We start from the raw sequence: 8,178 nt of genomic DNA, 5'->3' as shown, positions 1-8,178 counted from the left end.
CAATCAAGCTTCTAACCCTGGAATTCAATCTCTCATGAGGGATCAGACATATACAAGTGTTGATAACAACCCCTCTAAAAAGGCTCCTCCAACCACCTCTGTAGAAAATAAACCTACAGCAACCAAGGTTGAGGAATACAAAGCCAAGATGCCCTATCCTCAAAAACTCTGCCAAGAGGAGTAGGATAAGCAATTTGCCCACTTTGCAGACTATCTTAGGACTCTTGAAATAAAGATTCCGTTTGTAGAGGCACTTGAGCAAATACCCTCTTATTCCAAGTTCATGAAAGAGATCTTGAGTCATAAGAAGGATTGGAGAGAAACTGAAAGAGTTCTCCTCACTGAAGAATGCAGTGCAGTTATTCTGGAAAGCTTCCCAGAAAAGCTTAAAGATCCCGGGAGCTTTATGATACCATGCATATTAGAGGGTAATTGCACCAAGACAGCTTTATGTGATCTTGGGGCAAGCATCAACCTAATACCTGCATCCACTATCAGAAAGCTTGGTTTAACTGAAGAAGTCAAACTAATCCGGATATGTCTCCAACTTGCTGATGGCTCCATTAAATACCCATCAGGCGTGATTGAAGACATGATTGTCAGGGTTGGGCCATTCGCCTTTCCCACTAACTTTGTGGTGCTGGAAATGGAGGAGCACAAGAGTGCTACTCTCATTTTAGGAAGACCTTTCCTAGCAACTGGACGAACTCTCATTGATGTCCCAAAGGGGGAAGTAACCCTGAGAGTCAATGAGGATGAGTTTAAGTTAAATGCTGTCAAAGCCATGTAGCATCCAACCACACCAAAAGACTGCATGAAAGTTGATCTTATTAACTCTTTAGTAGAGGAGATCAACATGGCTGAGAGTCTCGAATCAGAGCTGGAAGACATCTTTAAAGATGTTCAGCCTGATCTGGAGGATTCAGAGGAATTAAAAGAGCCTCTGAAACTTCCTCAGGAAGAGGAAAAACCTCCTAAATCCGAGCTCAAACCATTACCACCATCCCTGAAATATGCATTTCTGGGAGAAGGTGACACTTTTCTGGTAATTATAAGCTCTGCTTTAAATCCCCTGGAAGAAGAAGCACTACTTCAAGTGCTAACGACACACAAGACAGCTCTTGGGTGGTCCATAAGTGATCTTAAGGGCATCAGCCCAGCAAGATGCATGCACAAGATCCTATTGGAGGACGATACTAAGCCAGTGGTTCAACAACAGAGGCGGCTAAATCCAGCCATGAAGGAAGTGGTGCAGAAAGAGGTCACCAAGTTACTAGAGGCTGGGATTATTTATCCTATTTCTGATAGCCCCTGGGTGAGCCCTATCCAAGTTGTCCCCAAAAAGGGAGGCATGACAGTGGTTCATAATGAAAAAAATGAACTGGTTCTTACAAGAACAGTTACAGGGTGGCGCATTGATGCCAAGGCATCTTAGGCTAGTTTCACTAGCATTTTTCTGTTATTTTTAGTTGTTTTATGCATTTTCTTGAGCCTTAAGTAATCATTTGGGCCAAATAGTCATGCTTGTCTTAAATCATTCAAACATGAAGATTTTTATGCAAATTCCATGAGTTTTTAGTTATATTCCTTGAATGCTATGAATGGAAGAATTCTCATGAATTTTAGCAAGACTTTGATGCAACTGTTTGGATGATTTCAGGGAAGAAGAGGCTAGGCAAGGAAGCAACAAAATCAATAAAGGAAGCTTGAATATCACATGTGGAGTTTAAGTTCCAGTTTAAGCCTAAACTGGAGCTTAAACGCCAAAAATCATGAAGGATAAGAAATGCTGGAAATGAAGTTTAACCTCCAGTTTGACCTCAAACTGGAGGTTAAACGCCAGAATGGAAGGTCTCACCAAAGAAGCATTTCCACGTTTAACCTCCAGTTTGACCTCAAACTGGAGGTTAAACGCCAGAATGATAATGCCACTCAGGAAGGAGTTCCACGTTTAACCTCCAGTTTGACCTCAAACTGGAGGTTAAACGTGTTCGACACCTCCAGGGCTACCATTCTAAGCTTCCACGTTTAACCTCCAGTTTGACCTCAAACTGGAGGTTAAACGTGTTCGACCTCCAGGGCTACCTTTTCCATTTCCACGTTTAAGCTTCAGTTTAACCTTAAACTGAAGCTTAAACGTGTTATATGGAACAGCTTGACCATGCTTTCTTCAAACATAAATAACTTGAGCTACAAAACTCCAAATGAGGTGATTCAAAATGCATTGGAAAGAAGACATCTAGAGCTTTCCAAGCATATATGGCATGCATGGTGGATACTAAAAATTGAGGGAGAAAACAGCCCCGTAATGTGCATAGAAGAGCATAGTACCAACATGCAATCAGGCCAGCTGACCTCTTCACCTTCCATGGAGTATAACTCGAGTTGTAGAGATCCAATTGAGGTGCTTCCAGTTGCGTTAGAAAGCTGACATCCATAGCTTTCCAACGAGGTATAATAGTCTATATTTGGCATCAAATTGGCAAGGTTGACAAGAGAACAAAGTGACGACTCAAGAAAGGGGGTGCAACATTTGAGTGTAGTTTAATGGATCATTATCCTTTTTGGATCAATTATGTCACTCAGCCCTTCAAGCAAGCAAGGCCCATCAACAACACCAAATCAAGGCCACAAGAATCATCTAGAATAGTTTATTTTCATTTGATTGTAATTTGCTTTGAATTTCATTTTCATTTTGTAATTTAGGGAGCCTATTTAAAGGCCTTAGTTTCTGCATTTGAGAAGGGGGGGATTGAAGGGGAATCCAGCCCCTGAGAGGGGACTTTTACTTTCACTTTTAGCTAGTTTTCCTTTTCTTTGTAATTGAATTCAGAGCTATGATTCACTAAACCCCCTTTCATTGGGTTAGGGAGCTCTATTGTAATTCAATGAATCAATAATAGTTTATCTTCTTCTTCAATCTTTTCTCTTGAATTTTGTTAGAAAGCTTCTCGATCTAATTCCATTGAGTAGTTGTCTTGGGAAAGAAACTACTCATACTTGGAATCCTTCGGAGCCTTGGGAAAGGAATGGAGGATTCATGCTAGAGAAGCTTTCTCACAGTGGATTGGATTGGGGTTTGGATGGATATTGTGACATGTAATCCTACCAAATTGTGGTTCATGAAATTGTGTGGTATAATCAGTGATCAAGCATCATCTCTTCTTATGAACATTTAAACCAAGGGATTGGGAATTTGTTTGTTTTTAGAGAGCATTGGTGAGCCAAGGAATTGGGATCCAATCATATAAGATTGCCAAGCAAAATTCAATGAACGCATTGGTTGAGGAAGAGATAAACATGTTTTGATTCGGAGATCTCAATATCTCCTATAACCCAATGAATTCCCCAAATTCTGATTTCCACTTTTTCTTTACATCCTGCAATTAAATTCATGCAATCACCCCCATCCCCTTTAATTTCAGCAATTTAGTTTCTGCTCTTTAATTCATGCAATTTAAGATTCAGCCATTTTAATTTCTTGTCATTTACTTTTCCCGCCAATTTTACATTCCGCAATACTCATCTCAACCTTGATTCCGCTCAACTAGAACACACTTCTAATCCGAATTGCTCATTCAACCAATCCTTGTGGGATTCGACCTCACTCTATTGTGAGTTTTTACTTGACGATAACCGGTGCACTTGCCGGAAGGAATTTTGCCGATCGTGCAATTTCCTAAATCGTAGCATAACTAGATTATGTGCATCACGCATGTGTATTGCCTATAGAAGGCTCAATACAGCAAACTAGAAAGGATCATTTTCCTTTACCATTGATGAGCGGATAATTTATACGCTTTTTGGCATTATTTTTAGTATGTTTTTAGTAGAATCTAGTTACTTTTAGGGATGTTTTCATTAGTTTTTATGTTAAATTCACATTTCTGGACTTTACTATGAGTTTGTGTGTTTTTCTGTGATTTCAGGTATTTTTTGGCTGAAATTGAGGGACTTGAGCAAAAATCAGATTCAGAGGTAGAAGAAGGACTACTGATGCTATTGGATTCTGACCTCCCTTCACTCAAAGTGGATTTTCTGGGGCTACAGAACTCAAAATCGCGTGCTTCCAATTGCGTTGGAAAGTAGACATCCAGGGCTTTCCAGCAATATATAATAGTCCATACTTTGGCCGTGTTTAGATGACGCAAAAGGGCGTTGAACGCCAGTTCTATGCTGCAATCTGGAGTTAAACGCCAGAAACACGTCACAAGCCAGAGTTGAACGCCAGAAATACGTTACAAACTGGCGTTCAACTCCATGAATGACCTCTCCACGTGTAAACTTCAAGCTCAGCCCAAGCACACACCAAGTGGGCCCCAGAAGTGGATTTATGCATCAATTATTTACTTTTGTAAACCCTAGTAACTAGTTTAGTATATATAGGACTTTTTACTATTGTATTTGACATCCTGGATTGTATTTTTGATCCTGTGATCACGTTTGGGGGCTGGCCATTCGGCCATGCCTGAACCTTCATCACTTATGTATTTTCAACGGTAGAGTTTCCGCACTTCATAGATTAAGGTGTGGAGCTCTGCTGTTCCTCATGAATTAATACAAAGTACTACTTTCTATTCAATTCAACTTATTCCGCTTCTAAGATATTCATTCGCACTTCAACCTGAATGTGATGAACGTGACAATCATCATCATTCCCTACGAACGCGTGCCTGACAACCACTTTCATTCTACCTTAGATTGAATGAACATCTCTTGGATTCCTTAATCAGAATCTTCGTGGTATAAGTTAGAACCCATGGATGGCCATTCCTGAGATTCGGAAAGTCTAAACCTTGTCTGTGGTATTCTGAGTAGGATCTGAGAAGGGATGGCTGTGACGAACTTCAAACTCGCGAGTGCTGGGCGTAGTGACAGACGCAAAAGGAGGGTGAATCCTATTCTAGTATGATCGAGAACCTCAGATGATTAGCCGTGCCGTGACAGAGCATTTGGACCTTTTTCACAAGAGGATGGGATGTAGCCATTGACAACGGTGATGCCCTTACAGAAAGCTTACCATGGAAAGGAGTAAGATTGGATGAAGACAGTAGGAAAGCAGAGGTTCAGAGGGACGAAAGCATCTCTATACGCTTATCTAAAATTCTCACCAATAAATTACATAAGTATTTCTATCTTTATTTTCTGTTTATTTATTTATTATTATTCGAAAATACTATAACCATTTGATATCCGCCTGACTGAGATTTACAAGGTGACCATAGCTTGCTTCAAGCCGACAATCTCTGTGGGATCGACCCTTACTCACGTAAGGTTTTATTACTTGGACGACCCAGTGCACTTGTTGGTTAGTTATGCGAAGTTGTGAAGTTATGTTTGGACCATGGTTCTGTGCATCCGTTTTTGGTGCCATTGCCAGGGAAAGAACGAACAAATAATTTTACAACCTAATCTGAGTAACAATTTCGCATACCACGTTTTTGGCGCCGTTGCCGGGGATTGTTTGAGTTTGGACAACTGACGGTTCATCGTGTTGCTCAAATTGGGTAATTTTCTTTTTGTTTTATTTTCAAAAATTTTTTCAAAAAAATTCTTTCAAAAATTTCTCATCTGTTTTCGAAAATTATTCTAAAATTTTTTAAGAATGAATTCTAGTGTTTCATGAAGCATGTTGAAGCCTGACTAGCTGTAAAGCCATGTCTAAATTCATTTGGACTAGGGCTTCCAACCCAACATTATCAAGAGCAAGCTAGTTGTTGCTAATCCACCTGCTGCTGTTCCTGATCCACCTGATTTACATGCTAAAGCTTGACTGGCTATCAAGCCATGTCTAACCCTCAGATTGGAGCTTTAGACTAAGAGTGCAAGATTCCTGGAATTCATATTAAAAAATTTTGGAATCCTTATTTTTCTTTTTCACAAATAATTTTCAAAAAAAAAAATACAAAAAAAAACTATAAAATCATAAAAATCAAAAATATTTTGTGTTGCTTGTTTGAGTCTTGAGTCAATTTTTAAGTTTGGTGTCAAATTGCATTTTTTCTAAAATTTTTATGCATTTTTTTGAAAATTCATGCATTCATAGTGTTCTTCATGATCTTCAAGTTGTTCTTGGCCAGTCTTCTTGTTTGATCTTGATGTTTTCTTGTTTTGTGTCTTTTCTTATTTTTCATGTGCATTTTTGCATTCATAGTGTCTGAACATGAAAGATTTCTAAGTTTGGTGTCTTGCATGTTTTCTTTGCATAAAAAATTTTTCAAAAATATGTTCTTGATGTTCATCATGATCTTCAAAGTGTTCTTGGTGTTCATCTTGACATTCATAGCATTCTTGCATGCATTCATTATTTTGATCCAAAATTTTCATGCATTTCATCATTTTCATGTTTTTCTCTCTTATCATTAAAAATTCAAAAATAAAAAAAATATCTTTCCCTTTTTCTCTCATAAATTTCAAAAATTTGGATTGACTTTTTCAAAAATTTTTAAAATCTAGTTGTTTTTATGAGTCAAATCAAATTTTCAATTTAAAAATCTTATCTTTTCAAAATCTTTTTCAAAAAATCATATCTTTTTCATTTTTCTTAATTTTATCTCATAATTTTCAAAAATATCATCAACAATTAATGTTTTGATTCAAAAATTTCAAGTTTGTTACTTGCTTGTTAAGAAAGATTCAAACTTTAAGTTATAGAATCATATCTTGTGATTTCTTGTGAGTCAAGTCATTAATTTTGATTTTAAAATTCAAATCTTTTTCAAAACTAATTTCAATCATAATCATATCTTTTTAAAACATATCTTTTTCAAAAATTTGATTTTAAAATATCTTTTCTAACTTCCTATCTTCTTATCTTTTCAAAATTTATTTTCAAATTTGTTTCAACTGACTAACTAACTTTTTATTTGTTTCTTATCTTTTTCAAAACTACCTAACTAACTCTCTCTCTCTGATTTTCGAAAAATCTCTTCCCTCTTTTTCAAAAATTCTTTTTAATTAATTAATTGTTTAATTTTTAATTTTAATTTGATTTCATTCCTAATTTTCGAAAATCACTAACCCTTTTTCAAAAATTATTTTCGAAAACTTCCCCCTCTCATCTTCTTCTATTTATTTATTTATTTACTAACATCTCTTCTTCACTCACCAAAAATCCGAACCCCCTCTCTCTCTCTGAGTTCAGATTTTCTCTTCTTCTTTTCTTCTACTCTTCTTTTCTTCCACTCACCTAAGGGAACCTCTATACCTGGGCAAAAAGGATCCCTATTATTATTTTTCTGTTCCCTCCTTTTTCATATGAGCAGGAGCAAGGACAAGAACATTCTTGTTGAAGCAGATCCAGAACCTGAAAGGACTCTGAAGAGGAAACTAAGAGAAGCTAAATTACAACAATCCAGCAAGCACCTTTCAGAAATTTTCGAACAGGAAGAGGAGATGGCAGCTGAAAATAATAATAATGCAAGGAGGATGCTTGGTGACTTTACTGCACCTAATTCCAATTTACATGGAAGAAGCATCTCCATCCCTACCATTGGAGCAAACAATTTTGAGCTTAAACCTCAATTAGTTTCTCTGATGCAACAAAACTGCAAGTTTCATGGACTTCTATCTGAAGATCCTTTTCAGTTCTTAACTGAATTCTTGCAGATATGTGATACTGTTAAGACTAATGGAGTAGATCTTGAAGTCTACAGGCTCATGCTTTTTCCTTTTGCTGTGAGAGACAGAGCTAGAATATGGTTGGACTCTCAACCTAAGGATAGCCTGAACTCTTGGGATAAGCTGGTCAAGACTTTCTTAGCCAAGTTCTTTCCTCCTCAAAAGCTGAGTAAGCTTAGAGTGGATGTTCAAACCTTTAGATAGAAAGAAGGTGAATCCCTCTATGAAGCTTGGGAGAGATACAAGGAACTGACCAAAAAGTGTCCTTCTAACATGCTTTCAGAATGGACCATCCTGGATATATTCTATGATGGTCTGTCTGAATTAGCTAAGATGTCATTGGATACTTCTACAGGTGGATCCATTCACCTAAAGAAAACGCCTGCAGAAGCTCAAGAACTCAATGACATGGTTGCTAATAACCAGTTCATGTACACTTCTGAGAGGAATCATGTGAGTAATGGGACGCCTCAGAAGAAGGGAGTTCTTGAAATTGATACTCTGAATGCTATATTGGCTCAGAATAAAATATTGACTCAGCAAGTCAATATGATTTCT

The 8,178-nt window shown here is 37.4% G+C and overlaps 1 non-coding gene across 1 annotated transcript; it reads right to left on the bottom strand.

Moving 5' to 3' along the window:
* Positions 1-7,791: 7,791 nt before the first annotated feature.
* On the bottom strand, positions 7,792-7,899 carry LOC148567304 (small nucleolar RNA R71). Its single transcript, XR_015882834.1, has one exon. It is a non-coding gene; the product is annotated as a small nucleolar RNA R71 (small nucleolar RNA).
* Between the last annotated feature and the right edge of the window lie 279 nt (positions 7,900-8,178).

This window comes from Arachis ipaensis, chromosome B4, assembly GCF_059453495.1.
Source record: "Arachis ipaensis isolate K30076 ecotype BB chromosome B4, ASM5945349v1, whole genome shotgun sequence".
NCBI classification, from domain to species: domain Eukaryota; kingdom Viridiplantae; phylum Streptophyta; class Magnoliopsida; order Fabales; family Fabaceae; genus Arachis; species Arachis ipaensis.
The sequence above is the reverse complement of the archived record's forward strand: the minus strand, read 5'-3'. Positions and strand labels throughout refer to the sequence as shown.